The sequence below is a fragment of the Chaetodon trifascialis genome, chromosome 5 (assembly GCF_039877785.1).
Source record: "Chaetodon trifascialis isolate fChaTrf1 chromosome 5, fChaTrf1.hap1, whole genome shotgun sequence".
NCBI classification, from domain to species: Eukaryota; Metazoa; Chordata; class Actinopteri; order Chaetodontiformes; family Chaetodontidae; genus Chaetodon; species Chaetodon trifascialis.
In genome coordinates, this window is record NC_092060.1 from 25,287,246 (window position 1) to 25,315,143 (window position 27,898).

At 41.9% G+C, this 27,898-nt stretch overlaps 1 protein-coding gene across 1 annotated transcript in view; it reads right to left on the reverse strand.

The window, feature by feature from the left end:
• The window catches only part of LOC139330867 (teneurin-3), a 140,841-nt gene that overhangs the window by 80,205 nt on the left and 32,738 nt on the right, over positions 1 to 27,898 (reverse strand). The window lies entirely within an intron of this gene.

The following is a 27,898-nucleotide window of genomic DNA, read 5'->3' on the forward strand; positions in this document are numbered from 1 at the left end:
AAATGAGCTGCTCAATGCAGCCAAATGAGCCTTGCATTTGGATTCTCGGTGCTAAGAGGAAACATGTCTGCCATTCAGAGCTAGGAAATAATTTCCACCGCTTTGAGGTAAAAAGCTTTAGGCTATTGCACATACAGGCTACTGCAGCGACTGAAGATTATTTCTCTCGCGTTCAAAGGAGGAATGCATCAGGAATATATTGTAAGGAATACTGTAATGAGAATAATTACCAAGAATAAAACTTCTCTACGACTTAATTGCAGGGACGGTGGCAGCTGCAGTAAAGTTCAGCAGAGGCAGGTCGTACCAATCATTTGAGCGGCCGCTTACTTGCATGGATTTATTGTTGTTTTTAAACAGAACGCATTATTAGATCATCTGTGTACAGACAGCCAGGCAGGCAGACGTACAGACAGACGCTGAAAGATGAAGGGTGTGGAGCAGAATCGGGAGTGACAAGAGTGCACAGTGCTGGTGCAGAGGGCCAATCTAAAATTAATTAATCCCTGATTAGAGTTTGATCAAACCCAATCAAACATGATCCTCTCGTCACCCCACACCACCTTGTTCAAAGTCAATCCTGGATCCAAACACATGAATTACCCGTGATCAGCTGCGGTATTGGCATTTGAAAAATATAGGGCTGTCATGACTTAGTGGTAATGAACACAAGATATCCCTCTCATCTTCTGGGCTAGACTGTAAGCCCTATTAGAAAAGTGCTAAGTAGGCTAATAGAAATGTGGATTATCTACCAACACTGGATGTTTTACTTCACCTCTGGGCCTCATTCCACTGTATGAGCCCACAGCAGCCACCAGCTCCACTTCACTTTCCAGCAGAAGCATTTTTCATATAATCAGCACACACTAATGCAACAGTACAGTGTCAATGAAGGGCTAAAGGGAAATGATGCAGAGGGGACAATCAGATGGCCTCTGAAAAACAGAAAATGATCTAACATGGCGGTAAGTGGGACGCTGATCGGCAGAGAGGATTATTTTTAGATTGAGATGCTTTTGAGCGGAAAACAATTTTTTATTGTCACATAGGAAAAAATGATCAAAAGCAAGCTTAATGTCAATTCCAAGTAATCAAATGAAATGAGATTTCGGTTGAAATAACTGCAGCATCCTCTTAAAAACACAATAAACGCCCCTCTTTTGTAAAGTACATAAAAACTGCTGTATTTGTTCTGCCGCACAAACATCTTATTAATACACCCACATATGCCACAGTGACTCCTGGTAAACAATCCCCCATCCCATTACGCATTACAAATAAAGATACATGACAGACAGTGCACAAATCGCCATCCATTTATCTTCATGTCTACATATCGGGTCTACATATTGATCTATTGGCACACACAGCAAGTCAACATCTTGATTGCTCCTGTTTAGTTTGCAGGCTGTCCTGCTGCTGCTCTGCCACACTTTACAGTTTAAAATGCAGCACAGTACAGTAACTTGAAAAACCCATAAAAATACTGTACGTGGTGCAGGTGCATTATGGTCGATGGGAATGTGCCGGCACAGCAAGCACAGAAATGAGTCCAAACACTCACCATTATGACTTTATGGTCAATCTTGAATCAGTTTCTGGTGAAATCGAGGTGTTAAAAGGCCCGCCTGAACTGTGACATGTTTTCAGGTGAAAGCACATGCTGAGCATAACATTCTCAAAACACAAAATCCCAAAAACCTTCAAAGGTGCAGGATTTGACATGCAGCAAATCTGACTGCATAATCCCACAATGAACTACGGGAACATAAAACTCCATGAAGTGAATTAAACCCACTGTACGCGTGCTTTTGCAGAAAGCACTCGGAGCTTTTGGGTGTAAATAAGGTTTCCCCCACCTGAAATGCTGCGTTTGCCGCAAAGCAATGAAGTGAAGCAGTCGATCAGTTTTGGTTTGGAGTGAAGCTAAAGAAGCAAAACAAAAGCTGAGAGCACAATCTTTTAACGGAGAATGTACCGTTGGTCTGAAAAAAGGTGGAAAAAACATGGATTCAAACAAATATTTTCGCCTTTGTCCTCAGAAGTTCAACAATGCGGCGCTTTGAAGACTGCAAGGTTGCTATGCTACAATCTGTGTCCGCTGCTGCCTTAACATTTCTGAAAGCCAAAAATCAATTATAGTTTCTTTTATATAAGTGCTATACAAATATGCCAAAGTTTAGCATTTGGCCCAGATTCACCATACAATAGTGAGGAAGAAGCAACAGCTAAGACGGCTTGTCCCTCACCTTCTGCTTCGACAAATATACCCACTCACCTCTGGAAGTGTGAGGGGGAACTGCACTGGCCACTTTGAAATATTACTGAACACCAAGTTATGCCCTTTTAACTATTCAGATGTGAAGCTCGACTCCGTGTGGATTTGAGTGATTAATTATGCAAACATTTCCTAAGTTAAAGGCTGTTCTCATCCCCTTAATCTTTATCTTTGTGAGGTCAAGATCAAATGGTGCAATAGTTGCTTTTTTTTTTTTTCTTTTTTTTACAGGAGACTTGTTTACAAGTTCTCTGCCGCCTTCGCGTCTTGGATTTTTATGTTAGCATTAACATTTTAAGCAACGCCTGTTTTCTGGTGCACTCTGTACGCAGTAGGTGGCGGGACGCCTGAGAGGTGCAAGGTGCTCGGTTTCCGATCTGAGGCGAGGGTTTGAATCCAATTTCTGACAAACGGTTTTACACTCAGAAGAGTCTCCGTGATGAAAACCTGTAAGTGATTCTGTGTAACGGCAAACTGCAGCACTGGCAGCGCAGCGGTTCAGTCCCTGCGTACTTCTCTGGCAGAGTTGGAGGTTTGAAAGCTATTGGGGCACAACACGCTAAAATTCAGAGTTTTGACACTGAAGCACATTGGATCAGATTATGCACTGCCTCGCATATGTTGGATTGTGTGTTTTTTTTTTTTTTTTAAAAAACAACACATTAAACAATGAGCCTTTAAGAAAGCTTGGCATTGTCTTCCATCAAGACACGCAGGGAATTAAGCTGCCCTTTAAAGTGCAGGCTCAGTGGCTGGGAAGGCAGATGAAACAGCTGTGTGGTTTATGGGGCTTTGCTTTGAAATCAGATCAAGATGGATGCCTCCTTTGCATAATTCCTCAATGTCAGCTTGTCATCATCTCCATCAGCAACATGCTTTTAAAGACCTTTGTGATAAACACTGCATGCCAGCGCTGAAATGACAGACTCATAGCCTTCTTAATGAAGCTTGCAATATCTATCAAGTGATGCTTTATGGAGCTTTACGGTGTTTTTACAGAAACATGTCCTGACGTAGACCTTTTCTTAGCGGACTCTGTAATGAGTCAGTGTTTAGAAGAAAAAAAAAGTCTCGATAAGAAAGTGCGTTGGGTTGTCCATAAGGAGGAAAATACCCCACAATATGAGGCTTCCTTAGAAAACCGTTCTTTTGATATAATGGTATTCAAAATGCGACGTTAGTCGATTTAAAATAACCACGACAGGAGCTATCACCGCCTGCAAGCTGGGCTCACATTTCCCCCCAATTTTCTTGAACTTTTTTGATGCCACTTCCTGATACTCAGATGTTTAGGCCTATTGGGATCCTATGATGTTCACTTCCCTTGAAAATATCTTTTTTTGATGAAAGCATTGACAAGGCTTTAGTGCTGCACATAATGTTCCGACACTGAGTTGGGACACAATTAAAAGCCGTTTTGCACTCACTAAGCTTGGCAAGCCTGGTGAAAGCCTTTTCATATTCATTGTGTAAGTACTGCAAAAGGTCTTGTGCCATTTTACTCTCCATTAAGAGAGTGATTCAACTGCTAATGGAATTGAAAGGGCATTTGCTTTGACTGGCTTGCCCTTCACCAATAGGAAAATTGCAGTATGCGTGCATCATAAGAATTCCATCAAAATAGATCACAGAACTCACGGGGGCCACAGCTTTTCTATTACAACAACGACATTTGTTTTTAGTTTACCTAAGAATATTCATAATTACATTTAAGAAATTGCAGCATCTCTGCTCCTCAGCAAAGTTTGTGTTTCAGGAAAACAAACTAAAGAGAGACACGTCTGACATAATCCCTGTTTGATTTAATATCAAATGAATAATGTAGGACTTCCGTGATAAAACATGCCATTTGAACCAGGTGGGATGTTTATATATGTCAAATCAGTAAATTCATTCTCATCAACGCCTGGCTCTGGATGCACCTCAGCACACCGCTGGCGCCTGGCTGAAGGCAGTGGCAGTATTCTTTAGTAGAAAGAGAGACAGCAGCTTCTCACTGCGAGGCCCTGGCGGTGGGTAGGGGGGGTGGTGTTTTAAAGGGGGGGCAGTACCCAGTGGAATTCGGGACCATTTGAACAACCTTGCCCTAGGTGAGTTTTGGGGATTTACTCTGCAAAGAGAGTTGGCAATTTTCAGGAGCTTGGGGTTTTGAGAAAAAAATAAAAAAGAGAGAAGCTGTGTGATTTCCATCATATTTCCTGCCAGAGCGCCGTCACTGCTCTCGCAGCCTTGCCCACTCTTCTCCTGACTTTCTATCTGATCAAAGACAGAAATTTCTTTTAAGCCTTTTCTCTGCAGGGGAACCAGGATGTAACCAATATTTCAAGGATTACATAATCATTGCATTATAGAAAGAGACATAATTCCATTTATCCATACATAATGCGCTCCTACACAGTCGTACAGCCCGCTTTCACTCACTCACATTTGATGCAAATGCTGGACTGCCATTCATCACAAATGTATGATTTGTACATACACTTGCCGCTGAAGATGCACTGTGAATATAAGCAGCTTCAAATCACCGTTTGTCCAGCTCTCTCCCTCTCTCTCTCCCCCAGACATTGCTACAGATGGCAGATCATCATACAGATGATGACTGCTTAGCAGTTCTTTCTGACAGCTCTCCGATTACATAGCAATTACACTCCTTCTCAAAAGCTGCTTTGACAATTAGCCTGCTGACAAAACACTTAGTTGTATTTATTCATGTGTGGACAGCTTTGGCTTCCTTGTTTGTCCAGAGAGATTGTGTTCACACCTTGGTAAAATGCTACAGTTTCTAACTTTGGCGCAGGCAGTGCGGTTCCTGCAGTACTGACAATATATGTATCGCTGTATTTTCTTAAACCTGCAGAGCTAAAAGCTGGCGCGGTCCACAGGGAAGTGAGCCAGTCCTCATTTTTCTGACACACATTTATGCTTGATTTGTGTTCACACAGCCATTAACTTCATCAACCAGTCACCATAAGTTAATTTTCTAACAGAGCTCAGCAAGCATTGATTTTAAACATGCAATTAGTATATTGATTGTCATTGTCAAGAAAAGCACCGTATATTTAAAAGGTATCACAGACTACAAACGTATAATGTTCTTGACTGCATAATGACACTTTTTTCAGCTGTGTATAGCGCTGATCACAGGGGACTACTATTACCTGGGGGCCTCTAGTAATTTGTAATAATTGACAAGGTCGTCTGTGATCTTCATCCCATGCAAATCTGCCACGTCTGTAATATGGAAAGCAAGAATTCCACCACAAATGACCGACCACATTTCACCAAACACAGAGGACATGTGACAATATTAGTCCCACATGAATCACCATCTCTGTGGTTTGGAGTCGTATTTCTTTTTTAATATCTCATTTTTGTTGCCAGACAGCTGAAAGTCTGAAATCTGATCGCGGTTCATGTGTTGAATGGCAGTCAGCAGCTGTGCTGTGAGATCAGCTACACCGACGTCTGGTGACGACAAAGAAGGTTAGGAGCAGGAAAAGGTTGTCACACAGCCACGAAGCATCTGTTGCTTGATCTAAATGTGCTGTAAATGTGAATTTATGCTTGTAACACGTGGAGAAAGCAGGCAAAAGAACTCCAAACTGTATTATTAATGTGGCTGCTGAAGAAAAGACCGCTTCTGAAACACTGATGCGACGCAGAGCGTTGACATCATATCTGGAGGATAACTTTGCTCATCCTGTGCACACGTGCAGCACAAAACACAGGCGTGAGGAGGGCTAAATTTCTAAATCACATGAGGCCCCCTGGGATTACTAGTCCCCTTGCGAATAGGGCTTTTAGGATTTCCACTAATTCAAATCTTTGTGGCCACACGACATCTTCACAAAAATCTACACAATACATCAAACACCACTTCACTAAAGGATAAATCAGCGAGTCATCAACCAAAGTGATGGAAGTCATGTAAAACGATGGTTACAGTAAGTAATGAAGCACAAACCATGTTAGAACGCTGCAGACGAACATGGAAAAGACATTTGAAGTTATGGATGGACACTTTAAACATTTTTTTAATCACTTTCGGGCAGCACAACAAACTGTAAACACAACACTGACATGTAATGAGCATGTAAAGTTGTGGCCAACGTGTTGGGAATCGGTTGCCTCTTCACACATCCAACAGACATGTAACATCTTAAGCATTCATTTAAAATCATGGCATGAATATGAAATCCCAGCCTGCAGTCCCCTAACACTCACGCTGGCCTCAAATTCCTGGCCTGCCAGTTTGCTTGCGCCTTTGATGTGCTGTTACAATCGCAATAACAGCAGCAACCTGCCACTTCCTGTCACTGCATCATCCTTTTTGATCCTGGAAAAACACAGGACAGCAAGGACTACAGTGTTTAAAACTGTATCACACTAACAAATCGCCAACGAGGAAGCAGGAAATGGAGACGCTGGAGAGAAAAATGTGTCTTGGCTGACGCTTTGTTGCGGATCTGCTTTGAAAGGTTGTTTTGGCGTTCTTTTGAGCAGAAGCTGCCGGTTTCAATCTTCGTCCTCTGCCCGTTTGAACTGGACTGTCCTTCAGAGTGGTCATTCACTCTTTCTAAATTGCCGTGGTGGTTTGAATGGCTTGTGCCTTCAGTCGTTGTGATAGCGATTGGCTGACGGAGACAACATGAAACCTTGGCCACCTCCTGGAAGCTTCTGAATATTCAGAGGCTTGCTGAAGGATTTTCATCTATTTATTGCCAACCGCAGTGTCAGGAACAATAACGAGACAATGTTATCTAGTTTTTGCTGAACTGTGAGTCACTTCTCTGACTAAAGCAATATAGATTTGAATTCGTAATTGCACAATACATGTTGCCTACACCATCTTAGGGGTCATAGAAATGTGACATGTGTACTCTGGAGAACTATTCATGAGCCTCCCCATTCATTTACAGCTCGCTTCCCCAATCACTTGAGAAAATGGTTGCAGGGAAAAAACAAACCACTCATGGTTGTAGTGGCACAGTCTTTTCCAATGGCTGCTATAATTGCATTTCCTGTGCAAATCGCTCAGTTTGTGGGAAAACCAGACAAAGGAAAGCGTATGCATCTAAAAATGGGAAAGCCCATCTTTTCCTGATTAATTGTTGGCATATTGTTCTCAACTGGATGCACTCCACTCGCACAGATGACTAATTTTCACCTCCATTGTGAGAAAACTTGAGGAAACGGAGATTCATACAGCGTATCTCTTTCACACCACATTGAATAAACAAATAGCACTTTGAGACTGATATAATGTTGTACAGAGGTTGATGTTTTTATACTCTTCTGCTTTTGCGCAAGGAAAGAAAGTTTCAGCTGAGTTCTCTGTTATTTCAACATGATATAGCCACACGGTGCTGTTAAAACTCTACGTGCTTTCACGGGAGATCCAGACAAATCTAAAGTATCATTACAAATAGGACCGCAATTAACGATTATTGTCACTGTCAATTAATGCTAATTATTTTCTCGATCAACTGATTCATTGTTTGTGCTATAAAATGTCAGAAAATGGTGAAAAACATTGATCAGTGTTTCCCAAAGTCCAACTAAAATGTCTTGTTTTGTCCACAACCAAAAGATAATCAATTTGCACTCAGAGAGAAACCAGAAAGTATTCACATTTAAGAAGCTGGAATCAAAGAATTTTGACTGTTTTTTCTCTTAAAAAATAGTAAGTAATAAGGTGAAATGGTGTGAATCTGTTTTGGAATAAAGAAAGTGATTATTTGATTGATAAATTAGGTGATCACAAGACAGCAGCCGACCAGTAGAACAAGTATACTGATCCTGGCTATGTGATATAATTTCTTTATACTAATGTTATTAATGGTTATTTTGATTATTGATTAATCATTTTCTCAATTAACCAACAATCCAGAACCTCATGATATCAAGTTTATAACACAGAGGAAAAGCAGCAGATCCTCACGTGTAAGAAGATGGACCTGTGATTGCTCCAGGTTTGAAATAAACAAATCTCAGTGTAGCATCTCCAAAGACAATCAGACACACAGACAAACTGACTACTGAACAGAACCGGTTCATAGTTCAACACAGATGACATGGTACAAAATGTTACACTGCAAAACACGCAGAATGTTTTCCAGCTGATAAATATGGTCCTTTTACTGCATGCATTAGTTCCAGATTCATCATTTAACACTGCATTTTCATACAAGTCTCTTATCTGGCAAACTACAATGAACAAACAATGCATGTCGGTGCCTTTATATCTCCTCCTGACTGACTCCTCCAAATGTTCCCACATAGATTTCTCCAGGCCAAAAATTTCTTGCAATGTCTGGCTCCAGAGCTGGAGCTACAGCACACAGGCTAAAAATCCCTCTGCTTTCCAGAGAGCTTTTCCTGAGGCCAAGGCTATGAATTGATACCCCACTGTTGCATTACTCTTGGCCACAGAGCAGAGCACGGGATGAGAATAATAATAGACTGAATTATTGGTTATTCTTACACTGTTCGCCAACTAGTAGTGGCGAGGAGGGTCAGCAGGAGATGTCAATGTTCTCAGTGGACATAAACTTTATGTGTGTAAACACATGTTTAGATATACAGCCCATGCATGTGCACACACACGCACACACTTTAAAGCTCAGTGAGGAGAGCCTTCAAGCACTACTGATGTTTTTGAATTTTCCGTCAGAACACCCTCTGTTTCCCTCTGCAAGAAGAACTAAGATGCAACCTGCGTACCCTCTGAGGCTTGGTGCATGCTCAATCAGCAACATGATATGGCCCACGGCTCTGTGCTGAGGTCACTGCAGGAGTCTTGAAGACTGATCATGCATGAGGTAGCAACACAGTGTTTCCCCACTAATGTGCCAAGTTAGCCAGCCTGTTTCTACAGCTACTATTCAGCGGCATAGGCTGAGCTCAAGCCTAAGGAAACTGGGCTCTACCCACGACGCACAATTCTGTGCACTGAAATGGAAATTGTTAAAGATTTCAGGCATGGCCACTGAAATTATAAGCAGCTCAGCTGTCAAATATTGTCACTTATCAGAGAAGTTTTGGTCGTGCGATGAAATACAGACACTATTCCGATCTGAGGACCAATCCACTCTAATCAAAATGATTTGACTTTTGTACAACCCCAGCTGGAGGCGAGGTCTCTTGAGTGGCCCGCTGCTACAATTAATTAGTGAAACTGGCCTTTAAAGTTTAATCTGCTGTGCAGTCATCCTAAATTTTGAACCACATCCCCCTTTCATTACAGAGTGGCTTTCACACATGTCTGCGGCATGTTAATCAATAATAAAAGCAGTCACAGAAGTCAGATGCACTGTCCTTCAAAATCACTCTAATGCCGCTTTGTTTGACAACAGCAGACAGGGCTGCCTGCATTCCAGTCTTCATTCACCTAGAAAATACCACCTTAAGCCTCATCTGTCATGTATCGGCTGCAGCCTAACATTTCACTTTGTTTGGCAGACATTGATTTTTACCTCCAAGGTGTTGTCAAGGAGGCATCCAACTCATACATACCTCCTCTGCTGTCTCTCCAGAGGCTGCTTTAGAAGGAATTGCAGGAACACACACACACAAAGGAAAGCTCAGAGAAATCACATTTGAAGGTAGCCGAAAATATTGCCAGATCTGTTGAATAAGGACACTGGTGGGGATGAATTGTGTGGGTGATACAGTAAGCTGGGGCTTATCAAAGCAGCATTTCTCTGCGCCTATTCTTGTTGCGTATTTAAAGGTGTTTTGTTCATGTACTGTAATAAGCTTGGCAGCATGTAATCCAGATTCAAATATATATTGTAAATACACCCCGAGATGCGTCCTGATAGGACGAGGATCAGTGCGTATCCAAGCATATCAGATACACAAGTGAGGGTTTGTGGCTTTACGGGTGCTGTCCATGCCAATTCTCTCAGCCAAAAAAACTCTCAGGACACCAGACGTTAAAGCACATGGTCACTTAAATGCCTTGAATCAATTTCACCAGATTTATCAAATCCTCCATCCATATGTTAGGGGTTTTTCCCTCCATGGCAAGTCAGATAACAACAATTTATCAACCACTGTCTTACAGCAACCTCCACCCCGCCCTCTACACACACAAGCACACACACATTTGCAACCTAGTTGAGCAACACTTTATATTCATTAAGTGTCAAAATGTTGTAACAAATAGCTGGCTTAAAAGAGCAACAGTATATCTTATTTAGGAATCATTTGGCACCAAAGAGAAATGATCTATGAGGTAGCCTTGAAGGTAACATCCTTCCACAGTTTGATACTAATATAAACAGCTACAATAACTATAATAGAGTAGATAAGCTTTGAACTTTTAATTAGTTTTAATGCAGAATAAGTTATAATGATTAAGCTGACTTTGAAAAAAAATGCACAAACCAAATATGAATCATAACAAACCAATTAAAGCTACTACTGCAACATATTGAGAGCTGGGAAATAGAACTAGTTTTGAGCTGGCTTTAAACAAGGCAGAGACTATGGTCATGCTAGCGGTCCAGTGGGAGTGTACACTGCAGTGCTTTGAGCTAAATGCACACATCAGCATCTGAACATGCTCACATAATAATGCTAACATGCTGGTGTTTAGCAGGTATAACGTTTACCATGTTCACTATCTTAGTTAGGCATATTAGCATGCTAACATTTGGTAGTTAGCACGAGACACGGTTGAAGCTGTTCTGTACTTGTGTGGTCGTAACTGTACTGGACAAATTTACATTTTGACCCAAGGATCACGCTGGATGAAAACTTAAGGGATCACCAAGTTTATTACAATTCACCCTAAAGGAGGTCAAATTTCATGGCATCATCATATTCAATAGTTTGACATTTCACTCAAAATCAACCTCGTCTGGGCAATGTCTGTAAAAAGATTTTACAGCAATCTATTAAACAAATGCTGAGAGATTTCTGCCAGGACCAAACTTCTGGTCCAATGGTCTCACTCTGCGATCGCTAGAACTACAGTATATCTTTACCATCATGTCCAATGCATGCATAAGAATGGACAATCTGTATATAGCAATCACAGCTACTCTCTGTAAAAAGACCGCAGAAGCAGAATTGTTGCAAATAGCTACAGAGTGCTCTGATATTTTGAGCAAGACTTCCTCCTTTTCTCTCCAGGTTCAATCTCTGCTCATTTCTTAAAAACCGGCATTTTTATCTCCTCCGAGGTTTAACATGAGAGCTTTATATGCTGTTAAAGTTCTCCACGCTATCACCAGTTCAAGAAAAGGACAATGAAACAAATTTTACTTGGTGAAAAAAAGCTCCAATGATAGCCAAGTGTTAGCATCTCCTTTTCCAAATGGGCTCCATAGCGAAAGAAGGACACAGGCAAGGTTCAGCATCCGCCTGGTTACTTCTTGCTAAGAGCAAGCATCATAAACCTGCTGTGTTTACAAAAGCGGGTGATAAATATCCTGAATATTTATGAAAATGAAAGAGACTGGGGAGAACAACTTCATCATGCAGACACACAGCGGACTGATAACTGTTTCCTGCAGATGACTAGCTTATACATTAGAATTCCTCTCAAAAGAAGGTGAAAAGTTCAATTCCTGTAAGAGCTAAAGCTTTTTACTGCACAAGACACTGAACTATAACATGCCTGCTTATTGTGACTCACTCTGGAAGAACATCAAGTCAACGTCTGATATGCAAAGTGCATTTTTTTACTCCAGCTAATAGCATAAGTAGCAAAAAATACCATATAGGCTAATGGTTGCAAATATAATCATTGCTGTTTAATGGCTTTGATGAGTGTATGTATAGTATATTAATAAACCTGATGAGAAAACTTTCGTGTCCGTAATGGAACTAAATCTGCATCTAGCTCTACTTCAGCATATGATTTCAGTATTAAATTATGTTTTTTTTTTTTTTCAACAGCTCTGCCGAAATATGAAGACACATTTGCACAGATCTGCACAGTAGCTCGTGTGTTTGTTCATGTGACATTATAATGTGTGAGTGGGCAAATGGTGTTAACGTGGTAAGAGCAACAGAATAACAGGGAACAGGTGGAACTCGTGTGTCGGCAGCATCCATTATGCTTCTCTCTGCACATCCTCCATTTAGCTTCTTCATGTGGCTCCACAGAGCTGTGCATATCTGCAGTTCGGCTGCTGTACTTGTAAACTATGCAATTTGTGTTTCATGCCACAGCAGGCATCAATTAGCACCTCTCTCACGCCTCTACATCTGAACTGCATCAAATTTGGTTCTGTGCCGCTCGGAACATGATGTGAATTTGTCATGACTCGACTGAAAGGGAGGAAATGTTCAGCACTGAGGAGCTCGCTTATTGCTCACCTTGGGCTTTTAAATCTGGAATGATTATCAGACATTGTGCTTCATGATTACAGATTGAAACGGTATTCATCACTGTTGCTCGATTATCTGAAAAAGGTACAGTATGATGGAAAGAAATAAAAGATATTTTGTCAGGCATGCACCTGGACTTTTTAATTACACAACACCTGTGTAAAGCAAAGCCTTATTTGCACAGTGTTCACGGTATTAAAATGAATGAATTATCCCCGAAGCGTTCACACAGTTGCACAACACATTCACAAAGGATAACGAAATCTGCTGAAATCACAGATGCCCCAGATAGAACTGAACAAAGGTCAACATATCAAACCATCTGATTATCAGCTGCTGAAAATGTTTAAGCTTCCTCATCTAATTCCACTGCTGAGAGTTTGCCTCACGTTAAATTTAGTTAAGTACATCTTTAAAATATGACCACTGCTTCTTACTTAAGGGTTATACAAGCAGGAGATTCACACATGATCAAAATCAACAAATCACTGCACATCCTTTGATCAATTCCACCTCAGGTGAAAAGAAAAATGACAGTAAAGAGCTTCAAACAACCTATGTGTGTGTTGTGTTAAAGGAAGGAGATATGGATGAGTACAAGGTGACTGAGGTTGACAATGGGGTGGAGGATTTATGTCTTATGTTCCCAAAATTTTAACCATGACCACAACCAAGCAGTTTCAGTTGTCTAAACTTATATTTTCATCACGGAGGCTGTTGTTTTTGAAAGCCTTGACAAACAACCTGTTTTTTTGTTTAGGCATCAGGGATTTTTGGAATTGGTCCTTAATGAAAAAAAAAAACTGTTCTGCAGTCTCATCTTTTTGTCGAAACAGCTTGATACCGTCGTCAAACTGTGCTGGTCTGCCTCTCAGCAGCGCAGGCAGCAGAACGTGCAGGACTGCGTAACGTCTCTGCGGTGGAAGACACTGATCGTCCTTCAGATTGGGCCTAATCATGTTTGCTTTGCCCCAATTAGATAAGGGAGGTGCGTCGTCAACACACAAGCTTTCTCATGTCTCCTCTGATGGTCCCTGTGCTTTTCCTCCCGCTCACCAAATGGCAGCAGTAGGAGGCAAAGGATGGTCCGCGTTCACACCCGGCTAAGTCATTTCACACTGGAATACATCCATCAGAATTAGGATCATAAAAAGCCAAGACGAGACTGACAATGGAAACTGAGAAGTGAAATCTGAGAGAAAAGGCGGCAGCGGGCAGCATATGGCTTCATGAAACCATAAGTTGTCAGTTTATAAAAGGCAGCAGCTGGTTAAGTTTCCTGACTAGGATTAATATTGTATGACTGCACTGTATATTCTTTACTCCTGACCAGATTAAATAGCACAAGGCGTATTGATATAGCAGAAAACCCACAGTTGGCACCCACAGTCTGCAGTCACACTTGTCCCCAGTATCATGTTTCAGCCATAACTCACAGTAGACTGTCAGTATTTACATAAGCTTTCCTTGTGCGTCTTGATAGCATCTTTTTGTCTTGGCCTCCAGAATTTCCATCCCAGTGGCCTATACATGAAGCCGGATCCTGACAGGATACAACACTCGAATAATTTGCTGAGGCAGTTTGCAGTTTAGAAAGGCCCAGCAACACAGACGATAACAAATCTGGACTAGCATGCAGCACGGAGTCGATAGATGCACTTCACCGCAGATCTGTAACGCTGGACACCATCTGATACCACAGCTAATCACACAACAGTATCCTTCCTCCCTGTCAGCGGTAAAATCAGATCAAGATCTTATATTTAACATTGAATTATGATCATTTCATCACATCAAATAATTATTCAACACGAGTGAGACACGCTCTGCAGGCGTTCAAACCTCAACATGCTCCGGACGCTCTGCAAATAACGAAAGACAATGAATTTTGACCTCATCCGGATGTTTATTCAGGGCACTGTCAATAATGTAATCCCTATGATTTAGTTAGAAATCACATCTGCCACATTCAGGTGAAGGCCACTTTGTCTCCTACATATTCATTGGAAACGGTATTGACAAAATGTCTTGTCTGGCTAAGTATACAATGGGAAGTGTGAAACTAGAGGATCAGTTAGTGTGAATATAAGCAGAGGAGAAATGCATACAGGAGATTGTGGGATTAGCTCTGAAAGCTAGTATGCTAACTCAGCCTCCTCACTCAGGTCCGGACACTGATTGACACCGAGGACTTACTGTAGCAGACATTTTGGCAGACAAGCTAACGGCGGTGAAACTACAACTTCCTGAGGAGTAAGGAGTTAGAAGGACTTTGAAGTATCCCATGTCGTCAGTGCCTAGCGGTCAAAAACAAGGCTTCACGCTGTAAATCACACCTGTGGTGAGCTAACCTGCGGCTACAGTAGCACTCGGCAAAAGAGGTCAATAACTACAACAAGACACCTTTACTGAGTCTTTGTGTTCCCAGAGTGACAATAGAATCTCATTGTCAGGTGTTTAGTCAGATAAGGTCACACACCCGCAGGGATTAGCGTCTGCTTTTCATCAATGTAATGCTTTAAAAACAGGTTTAGCAAACGTGTGGTGGATCAACCAATTTAAATGCTAAACCTCTTTCTCTCTCAGAAGATTGGGGCCAGGGGCTAAACACATACAGATAAACAAATCAACTTAGCTGTAAGGACCTGGAGCGAGAGAAAACAAATGAATGACCCTCACACCTTTATTTGCACAGGGAGTACTGGGGAAACGGCGATATAGTTTGCAAAAGTGTTAAGGTGAGAGGCTGATTCCCTTGTTTGGTGTGATAATACTTCCCGTGTCAAGTTTCTCTGTTAGGAAAGAGCCATCCCGAGGCCCTGTGCTCGACGCTGAATATGCAAACTGTGCTCCAGGAGTTTGTGATAACAGCAGGAGGAGGTGATTCACAAATGTCACTGGTTGTGGTTTAACATAACACAGTTGTAGCCACTTGTATGTACAGTGCCAATATGCAGCGCCACTGTTCATATGCTACCCACAGCAGTAGCTGAATTAGAAGCTGGCTGGATCATGCTGGGAAGCGACATTACTCTTTGAGAGCTGCATAATGATCACTATCAATCTCTTCATTGTCGAGTCACATTAGTGAAATATCAGGGAGGAGTACTGGAAAGGGGAAGGAGACCGCCGAGAGACATCCTCCACCATGGCGGCATGGCAGTGCATTAATCACAGCGGCGGGACCCTCTCTGTGTCCGGGCCGAGAACTGTCAGGGTAAACACTTCAGCCGACAGAGATGCTACTGTTACGCCGGGAGAAAATGCCTTGCTGGTGTCCGACCACATTGGCAAGTGGTGGCAGCTCTCTTTTTGCAACACATAACTGTCACAGCTTTCTCATTTCGGATTCATATTTTTTTCTCTCAGGCCATTTCAAAACATTGCTGCTGATGTCTTCAGTCATCTTTTTTTTCCTCCTCCTAACAAATGCAGAGCCAGGCAAGGAGACAAAACGGTTATTATTTCATAATCAGCCAGGCTCGACAGAGAATTTTCTGCTGCGGATATTCAACTTAGTCGTTCTGAATGTAATAACAGGCAGCAAAGATGCTGTATTTAAAACTATAATACCACATCTGACATGCACCATGAAACCGCCGCATGAACGCTTCATGACTTTCAAAGCCTCTATATAGAGCAATCCCGGAGAGCTCGCAATGATTTCATCCATTAACTCCATCAATCTGAGTTTGCTCCATCGGTTTCAGTTAGTGTTGACTGTCTCAGCAGTCCCTGGCAGAGAGCTGCTACAAGTGTCCTCGCTAGGGGAGAAAAATTTCTGGAGTGAAACTTTTTTTTTAAGTCTTTCCTTCTAGTATAGCAGCACACATGTCATAGTCAAGTGGTTTATGAAACCACCCGTTCCCCGACTCCGCTACTGCCATCTAAATAATGAATACTCTGCCACTTGCAGTAATCCTCCAGCAGCCATCCCCAGAAATAGAACAAAGTCAGACAGAGCACTCGTTCTCTCCCCTTCACTTTTCAAAACAAATAGTGCTGATTCCTGAAAAACCCATTCGAATTGCTGCCACTCCAATCGCACCGCATGTTAATGATGTGCAGCACTCCACGTTTGCAAACAAAAAATTTTAGTGAACGGCTGGTTTATTGCGGTGAGTCGACATTCTTAGCCACATCTAGGTCGTGACTTCAAAGTTTTGCTTAGTACCCATTGAAGGCAACATCAAAGCGTGGGTAAGCCAACGATTTCAAAAGGCATCAAGAGCTAACCAAAAAGGTACAGTAACTGCGAAGGGCACCTTTGGGCTTCCTATGATGGATGATAAGAAAGAGAGAAGACAGAGAGCGAGAGAGAGGTAGAGGCATGGGCGAAAAGAGAAATTATGGTGGGGGGTTATGTGAAAGGTATCCTTAATTAGATGGAATGTTTGCCCTCTTCCACAAATTCCTTCATGTGGTACCAGAAAAAAAAGACCAAAGCTGATGAGTCTTGGGAGAACTATCCGCCTAAGTGGCCTTTTATTGAGGGATAAAAAGCTCCTCTTTGCCTCTGTTCCCAGCCACTGGCCCTGATTATAGGAGATGTGAAGGCGGATGAAAGGAGGGGCCAAGGATTTCTGACATGTCCTATTGTATGCAGATGCGGTGACAGGCCTGGCATTTGGCAGATGAAACCTATGAACTGTCGTCTGAGATGTCAGCCAATCATGATGGGGAAAAACTGAAGGGAGAACGGACAAATATGTTATCAATACTCAATAGAAATGCCTTAGTTTATCTGCACTTCCAGTCCAGCCTGAAGGTTACTCAGGAAGGGATGCTGAGGACAACACCACCGTGCTGTCATCGAGGTTCTGGCACATATTTTCCTCTCTTAGGAAAACACGCCAGACAACAAACTTTTCTTACTCGCCTCTCACTTCTCTTCAACTTTGTGTCTTCGGCCAAACTATCATTATAATGCCACAGTGATTTCAGCTGTGCAGCACGATTATCCGAATTCGTATCAAATGTCAATTAAATTAAACACGAGGGCAACCTGCAAACAACAATGATCATCCAAACACATATTACAGTTATGGACTTTCATCTAAAAATGCGTCAAACTTTGGCACTTGCAGCCGTACTGATTGATCAAGTGCCGCGCTAATGAAAGCTGCGAGACTGAGGGAGATTAGATGGCTGCTAAGCTTTGACCCTGGATGTGAAAACAGCGAGGGCTGGGGATTGCTATCATAAAGCAGCTAAATGGCTTATTTCACCTCCAGCTCTGGTAGCCACCCACTGGCATCACTGTTTGGATAATGATACCCGTAAATGTCCGCAGTAAACAGCTGAGGAACAGGGGCTCATCCCCATCCCCATTACATGAGGTACGGATGATCATTACCTTGTGAATTCTGGCCACTATAACAAGACAAGCCACACACACACACACACACACACACACACACACACACACACACACACACACACACACACACACACACACACACACACACACACACACACACACACACACACACACACACACACACAGTAATGTGTGACGAATGAAAAGCAGGCAGACACAGCTTAAAAAAACAACTTTTAACATCCTCGGTTTTGAAGAAAGTTTTGTGTAATGTACATACAGTACAGGAGTACTTTCATGTTGTACTTGTACCCCACAACATTTTAGAGGAAAACACTTCTTACACATTTGCTTGACAGCTGTGTTTACTTATACATAAAAAACATATGATTATCTTATAAAATATAATACTGTGTTATAGATTAAATTACCCAATGGTAAATAAACTGAGTGATAATTTAGATCCATCTCGACCAACTACAACAGTAAAATACTAAAATTATTGCATTAAAATAATAAGAGATAATAATACAATAATATATTTTAGTATAACACTGACGGAGGAATCTGGAACTACATGAAGTACTTTTACTTTTAAGCACATTTTACAGTACATACACAGTTTAACTTCAATAACAATGCAGAAGTTTAACTTTTTACAGTGTGGTGTTGCTACTTTCTTAAGTAAAAGATATGAATTCTTCCTCCGCCGCTGACAACAGAAATGTGAACCACTCTAATCTTCTATTAGTCATAGTCGGCTAATATTTTAGATTTGTGTTGCCATCTTAACTGTGCTTGTCTTTTAAATCAATACAATCTTTATACGGGATGTAATTCCATCTGTCCACGCATTTATTTCTCAGTTCATTCTTCAGTTTTCACATTTGTTGTGAGGTGTGAGCAGCATGAAGGCAAAGCAGCCCTCTGTTTGAATTTAGTGGACAAGGTGAACAAAAAGCATCAAAGGATATTTGACCATCGATCCACGTCGACAGTTCCACTCTGACAGGGGTTATTAGAAATGGAAAACTTCACTCAGTCATTGTAATACAAAAGAAATTAATGTTCAATCTGTGTTTTCTATCTTTATTTGTCCCAATTCTAAATAATCTACTAATTCAAGTTTCCTATTGTAAGTGTATTTCATATTTTAATTACCTCCTCCCAGCAGACACTGGTTGAAGCTTTCAGGTGTGCTGATTTCTCATCCACATTATTTGAGTTTTAATTAAAAACAAGGGTTCATGTCTCCCAGACGACATCACTCTGTGGACAATTTCACACTCACATGCTTTCCAAAAACCTATTAAGATTATTTCAGATGTGGATAAGATAATGTATGAAAATAATGTCAGCTTTGTCTTTTGAGGAGGCAGAAACAGGCACCTTCAGTCAATCATGCAATGATCTACCTGCATGTTTAATGAATATTATGTGTACACAGTGTACTGTATGCATAGGTATATATTCATGTACAGTACATGTGTATGTAAGCAAAAACTTCTTTATTAGAAATTATATTCAATAATCCTGAAACTTGCATCAGAGTTTTTTTAAATAAAAAAAAAACCACACCAATATTTCTTTTCTTTCTTTTGCTTTGCTTGAGGGCAATTTGCGTCAATCTTGATGTAGACAATAATAAAATGATTAGCGAACCAATGGGATTGCAGGGATTAAAAAATGATTTACTCAAAAAAGTATTTTGAGTAAATTTTGCTGACGCTTACTTTCGAGAGTTTCGAGCTGCTGATGTGGTTCATAACAGGATGTGAGCTGAACAGAACATAAACTCAGAGATCCACATGGAGAGATGCAGCACTGCCCAATAAAGACATCCAAATAGTCCTCATTCAGACATTACATAAATTAAACAACAGTTCATCCTTTCACTACATAAATTATGGAGCAGTTCATCCAGAAACCACATCATAATGCACAAAAGCCTTTGTTGGCTAAGTCCTGACATGTGTTTGCCAGTAAGACTAAGAGGAGGATAAGGCTGGCAGAGCTGCCTGGTGAAACATGAGATAAGAAAATTAAAACAAAAATTGCTCAGACCTCACTGTTAATGTGAATGCCGAGCAGCTTTAGTCCACTGAGAAAGCCATGAAACATAAGCAAGCCTGTGCATAGTATCGATAGTCCATCAGCCCATTATGATTTATGACACTGAAGCTATTACTCCCTGTCTGGCTGCACGCGTGCTGAATGTCGTCATTAAAACTTTGCCTCTCCTCCAGCATACACCGCTCAGCAGGTATGGAAGTACATTTGCATCCTTCTCCGGGGACAAAAACCTACTTTTTCAATGTAATTACCACTGACACATATAAAGATGGCTGGATCACAATATACCCACCTCCTAAGCAGCATGCCCACCCCCTCAATTACCCCTACACACTGCTGCACAGGCACACGTGGCCAAAGCCCAGCGAGAGCAAAACTAATGCTACCGTGAGACTGCAGCCTTAAAATTTTACTACTGATGGATGCTGATATGAACAAATAAATGTAAAATAGAATTAATCATTTGCCATTCATTCAGGCGGCTAAAAATATACCGCCTTGCTCCACAACTCACCTTATGGCCCGCAGAATAATTCATTGTGATGCCTCATAAGATGCAATGCCCGTGGAGGAAAGGCTCATTGCATTTACCTGCTCGTATTTACCTGTCACCTATAAATGTATGTGGGACTGCCGCTGTATGACCCTTTGCAGCACTCAGACTTATTCCTCTGTTGATGCATCTGCTCTGCTTACATTGGCCACCACTCGCTACATACCAATTACTCTTTGTCTTTGTAGCTATTGGTCTGCTAAGCACTTCAATCCATCTCTGTCTCTGAGGCCGTGACGTCAACTTGAAATGATTAATCAAAGGCAAGTCAGCACCCAAAAGTCAACACCTAGGGTACCCTGTTTGCATACATTACCCATAATACTCCACGGATGTCATGTTAAATACTGGACGTGTGAGGATTCTAAAAAAAGCAGCAGTTTCTTGTGAGGCATGAGCCAAGAAATACAAGTATAATGTCTTATCGCTCTGATGCAGTTTGGAAAGCTTGAGGCAATTTAGTCCAATATTGTATTTCATACAATATTAAAAACCCCTTTCTTCCATTTGTTCCACATAATGAAGCAATGCTTCTGATGATGTGAGAGAAACTATAATCATTATACCTTGTGTGCTTATGTAAAATAGCAATGAAATCCAGCACACAGCCACTCACTAAAAATGTTGTGACTGTAAAGCAACTTGACCCTGCTCAAGTCCAAAACAAGCCCCCAGTTATCTCTCCCTGTAAATATCCCCAAGCCTGTGGACGTGGTTTTCGGGCAAGTGAAAGACACTGTATTATCAATTTACACGTGTTGGGCTGCAGTACCATTTTAAACACAACACACGCCGCCCCCTCATAAGGAGAAGAGGATCCACCAGGGGATTGAAAGGAATACAATAGACTGTAGCTTTCTGCAGCAACAATAAGGCCTAGGCTAACAGTGGAGCTGCTGGTACACAGCCCCTGTGATGCATTAAACATTATTTCGCCACATCCAAGTTGTTGACAGATGCAATTCATGCTCAACTCCAGATCTGTCAGCACAGATGTCCGGCAAAAAAAACAGAGAAAATACTGTAAAAACCGCAGACTGGTCATGTAACCCAGATTTAAATTTGGGTTAATTTTCATACGCTCATTATAAAAGGATTAAAAAGAAGTTGGGGTGTTACCTTACAGAATGCCTGTAGCAATTCCCCACTGGAGCTTCACTGTATCAAGGTCCACTTCTCGTGCTGCGATGCTGCTTTGTATTGGATTTACAAACGCTCCAGATCTCCTCCTCTTCCCACTGTTGCTACACGAGCCTCACGCTGCACGAGAACACTATCGCACTGACACATGGATGGCACTCAAGCGATGTCAAAAGGGTTAAAACCTAGTGGACCGGAAAGTCACACCAGCAGCGTTCTAGTTGCCAGCCACCGCTGCCGCACTCTCCAGCAGCTCTCCACCTCCTCTTTCTTCTCTCCTTTTTTTTTTCTTTTTTTTTAACTCAACCTATCTCACGGGCTTCTCTCCCCCCTCCTTATGTGAGATGGTAGACGAAAGCGCTGGGCGATTTGCACCACTCTATCATGGATCGTGTTACGCTGTCTGGCTGTAGCGGCGGTCACAGATGATAGGCTGAGGAGCTTTGCGTGTGTGTTTACCCCTCAAAAGAAGTAGCGGGAGAAGAGACGAGGGAGGGAGGGAGAGGTGGGCTGCCACCGTTTTAAAACCACAAAAATTAGGAACGGTATCCAAAAAGATTATCGAGCTAGGTGACAGGCTTTGACATAAAACCTTGATGTGAATTCATGAGGGAGGGTGTCACTGACTTACTGCATGCAGACATTAAAGTGACACTTTTAAATGATCCTCCTTCAGTCTGACATCATCTGATTAATCAATTTAAAACACAATCTATGATTTAGCTTGCTGTTGCCGGCATGCATGATGAATATCCTTTGTCTGTCTTATTATTTGAATATTTCATGACATTGTAAGCTCTTTAGAACATGCAGGAGAATATATGTGCCACATCCTGCTGCAGACAAAAGCAGCGTAGAAACAACTCACAATCAAAAATCTCAACTGTGCATGCTCTCATTAATTTGATCGCAGCTGAGTTTGCATATCAGAACGATGAGAGCGCCAAAAATAATTAATTAATGCATTTTACCCGGCCTCTGTCAACACGAAGCTATCCGGTCCTCGTTTTGATCTCGTGTTGTTTGCCAGAATGTCAGTGTCAGCGTGTTGACTTTTGACAGCGTTTCTAAAAGGAAGGCAAAATATTTGACTGTTCATAAGGCACACTGTCACAGACTGTGGCTCCTAATAAGAAAACTATTGTTTATTTCACACAGTGGAGAGAAAATAGCAGCATCCTCATGAGCTTTGCGGCAGAAGTGCTGGGTTTCTATTAATGGAGGCTAAACAAAGGCATCACTATGTCCCATCTCATCATCTGCTGCTTCCCCGACTTTGATTGCATTATATTATCTGTCAAATATCATAAACGTACGCTCTGCAATCAGTGCAGAAGCTACTGGCGTGTCCACGACTTCCTTACATCCCCGAATGAAATGGTCATCCCCTGGCTTCCCAGTGAACGTGTTCAGCTAACCTCACTTCCAGCTCTGCCCTCTATTAGCGGTTCAGAAAAGAAAAGTCTAGACTTTGTTTATCTGGAGGTCCTGAGATGCTACTATTTCTCCTTTTTGTGCTTTCAACGTTGACCAAGTGAACTTAAAGCCAAACTTAAATTTCAGTTTTTAATAGCATTTGAAGTCATGAGTCCATAAGAACATTGTGTTGACTTTACTCACTGAGCTCCGTCATGTTGCCATTACCTTGCTTAAACCTGCACTCCAGTGATTTAATACTGCATTTCCATAACGTTGGGGACAGACTAAAAAAAAACACAAGGTCAAAATTTGAAGGAGCAGATATCCTGACTTTAACTCCCTTGCATGGCTCAAGCTCTAATGGATAGCACACGTAAACCAGGGTCAAATTCCTTGCATATGCGTACATATTTAAAGCAGATTCTGATCTAATTCTGATATTTCATCAGACCCTCTCTACCTCCTAAATATCCATTTCTTTGAAATCACATCTCTAGTTAGTAGCTCTGGCTGTCTGTTAAAAAATGTTAGGTCAGGGTTACTATGCAGTTGTTTTCACAGACTGAATCTTGGTGTTGAGTCTCTTCAACGACAGTGAATTTGGATAAGTTGTTGAATATCTAATCCATCACTATCACTATCTCTATATTGAAAAACGAAGGTCTGATTTGCATTCTTTAAATTGTGAAGCTGAAACTACTGAAAAACTGTCCACAAGAGCATCACAGCTGCATCGTCCATCATGCGACTGTAAATGAGGCTATCAAGAGATTTCACTAGATTTGAAATTAATCCTGTGTATTTTTCTATCAATATAAACAAACTGAGTAATAATGTCAGCTAGTCATAAATAGTGAGCGGCTATAAATCTCCTACTGTAAATTATATTAGACTTTGATTCCACTCCGCTAACAAAATTCAAAGTGGACATTTTATCTTATCTTTCCAAAGAAATTGGGACGCTGTGTAAAACATAAATAAAACAGGATGTGCTGACTTTGTAATCATTTTTGACATGAACTCAACTGAAAACAGTACAAAGACAATTTATTTAAAGTTTGACCTCATCAGCTTCATTGATTTTTGTAAATTTCTGCTTATTCTGATTCTGATGCAGCAACATGTTTCAAATAAGTCGGGACAGGAACGACTAAAGACTGGGAGAGATGTGGAACGCTCCAAAAACACCTGTTTTCATTCCACAGGTAAACAGGTTGATTGGGAACAGGTGAGAGTATCATGGCTGGGTATGAAAGGGGCATCCTGGAAAGGCGTCTCAACTGGACTGGAATCAGGGTTGCATCCAGGATATCAAATTCATTACTCTTAAAAGCACACATATGTCCAACTTGAGTCAAATCGCATAACACTAATATGTAATCATATAATGTGCATGAACACTCCGTCCAGCAAACTACTTCTCAGACGGAAGTCTAATAAGTCACACTGTGCTGCAGTGCATCATATCTGAGATCAACCGAGCATTTCATTTTTCTAAACTATCATGCGGGCGCAGCAGTCTGCAATACACCACTTTCATTAATGACCACAACTAAAACAGCAAAGCACTGATAAGACTCCTTTGAAGGTGGACATCAAAAGTGATGCCTCTGGGGTTGAGAACAAGGGAGGGCTTCTTTGACATTTCCCAAGTGCAACCACACATTGACTCAAAGAGCTTGGTCACGCCTGTAGGCTCAAGTGGGGAAATGTGTTACGAGTCTGGACCGCGGTCCTTGTAATCCAGGAGTGCCCCACTTTCATACGGCTTGAGTGAAATTCATATTGAGTGGCCCAAATTATTATATTCATCATCCATCTTGAAGGAACGGCATTCGAGACCTGGTATAGGACAGGCTATTTTAAGATGGGAGCATTTCTACATTAGTCATTTCAGAACACCTTGGAGATGATGTCGATTTCTGTTCTTTTGGGAATAACAAACGGCCTCATTATAATTCCCACAGGGTGTGCCTTAGTGAGGTGGGAGAATTAAAACTCGACACGGTCACGTGGATAAGTTAATGCTTTGTTCACAATATCCTATTGCATGGCAAATGTTCGCGTATCAGATTTCGACACCGTGTCACCACAACAGAGCCGAAATACGATACAACACAATACAGCATCTGTGCATGTTTTACCATGTTGTTTGTAATGTTGTCACACACTAATACGCATTATGCCACTGTCCACACTGCATACATCTGCCTTATAGTGTATTCATATTTATACTGCTCTCTGTACACTGTACATGTCTGACCTGTAGTGGCTTTACTCATATCCAGTTGTTTATTCTGTACACAACGTCCACTAGCATTACCAATTCTTATACCCACACTGCTGCACACACTGTATATCTTAGTGTATTCATTTCACTCTATTTGTACCGTTAATACTGTGTTTGTCGTTGCATATTCAATTATAGCCCTCAGCCACTACAGTATACAGTATATCATGATAAATATGCGCATTTGCCTGCACTATACTGCTTTACGCACTTCTGGTTAGATGCTAAACTGTGCAGTTCATTGTCTCTGGACTCTATGCGATGACAATAAAGCTGAATCTAATCTAATCTAAAATGGACAACAGGGCACAGTGGGAATATAGTGCACAGCACGAATGTGTACAGAGGGTTTGGTTAGGAACACAGTAATTGGGGTTGGGGGAGTAAGCAGCGGCAACCGGAGAGGTAGCAGGCTTGGGTTTGGTCTGCTCAGGGAATAAATATGAATCTGCTGAAATACCTGCCTTTTGACAGTCACCCGTCTACGTTTATCCATCCACTGTCAAAGCAGGATTACCCCAAAAGCCACCCTGGATACTGAACCACCTACAGCCAAGTAGCTCATTTTCACTACAGCACCATGTGCAAACAAAGAGAGCGGCAGAAGGAGGGAAAAATGGGGTCCGCACCGGCAAAGATGCTGCAGTAAATTCAACGCAAGTAAACAATATGGGAAACGGGCCAGGGTCTTCTTCACATAATATGCTTAATTCTCCAGCTAAAGGGGGAAAATGGAGTCTTATTTCCACTAAAGAGCTGTTGCTAAATGATGGCTATTCAGCCCAGTTTCCATTTTGACATACCAAAGCTGTCTGAGGTACTCAGTTACTGGGAAGTGGGATGTGGGCGGGGGTGGTAGGTCTCTTTGCTCTCCTTGTGCTCCATGGTCTCAGTCCAGCTGGCCTTTAGAATATGGATTATGTGTTGCCACGGCCAGGCTCTCACTCCATGGGGGGCTGGACTGGGTGCCCAGCTTCAGCGGACTCCCCACCGAGACCCCTGGGTGAGAGGACGCCGAGAGCCCCCTTGGTTCTCAAGGCTGAATCATTGAAAATGCAGCGGGCGCTTCCCACACCAGCACCACACGTCAGCGTGTGAAAGAAAACGTTCAAAATTTTTAAAAAAGACGGTGAAAGGGGGGATAGCGGGTGGGTTGGCAGGGGGGAATCGGGGTGTGGAACATCGAGGCAGGAGCAGAAGCAACCACTGCGATTGTGGCATAACTGCGACACTGCATCGCTGACAATCACAATGCCTGCTCTGCTGGGCAAAAAGAAAGGGGTAAAAAATAGAAAAAGAACCCTGGGAGTGCAGCTGTGCAGCAGAGTTACCTTTCAAAAAAGTCTGGGGCGATAATAAGTATCCAAATGACAGCTCTGTGCCGCTGCATCCCCGACTAAAGTTAACCAGAGGTCCTAATGTCGAGTGCCAGCAGCAGACACAAAGGTCTGAACAGTGGGGAGCCGAGGCAGCTAGCACAGCATGGCTAAATGGGGCAGGTGATTTCCCATCTCCTCCACTGCCCTCAAGGCACAGCCAATCACTGCTGGGGAAAGTGGCGCCCCAGCCTGCGAGCCAGGCAGTCAGTGAGTGGAAGGGCTAGAGAGGGAGCTGGAGTCTATCTGGGACCATGCATTATTCACATGCACCGCTACGGCACTAAGACCTCCACAAAGGAAAGGCCTCAGGTTCCATCAGTGCCGACTTGTTTCCAATCTATTATTGATGGCAACACTACACCCTATACTTTTCCCTGATTTACTGGATTCTATCATTGTTTCTATCATAAAGGCTATTTCCAGTAAAGTCAGAGCAAATAAGTGGAATATTTCCAAGCCTGGTGCCAGTGGGTGCTTCATTCATTGAAATCTTGCAGAACAGGCTTTATTTACACAAATCATGTGGAGCAAAACTCTGTTCCCAAAATGTAGGATTTTTTTTTTTACCTTTGTAATGGCGTAAGTGGGCGCTCACGCTAATATACACAGCAAAACCAGAAACCTCTGTGCGAATCATCAATCATGTCAAAGGTGGGTTCCCGTGCAAAATTAATTTCAGCGTGGAGACCTCCAGCTAGACCTAAGTGAAATAAATGAGCGATCCAATTACCACATTATGATCACATGCAGCCACTGTAGAAAAAAATTTCACTGGCCAAATTTACCCCATCAGCAGCTCCCCAGTATCTCACAGCGACTGTACGCTCAGATTTAAAACCATAAAACCCTCAAAAAATGCTTATTTCTTCAAGTCAGTGACTGAACTGAACCCTCACAACACAGACAAGGAGCCATCACTGTCACCACTGTACTGTGAAACAGTCATCAGATAGGAACTGATACACTATCACTATGTTTATTTATAGTCTTGCATTGTATCACAAGCCTAAATTATCCTTCATAGTAAGATTTTTATCAGAATATGTTAAAAAGCAGCAGCTTTTGAACTCACAGGCACTTGCTCCGCATTTCATGGTGA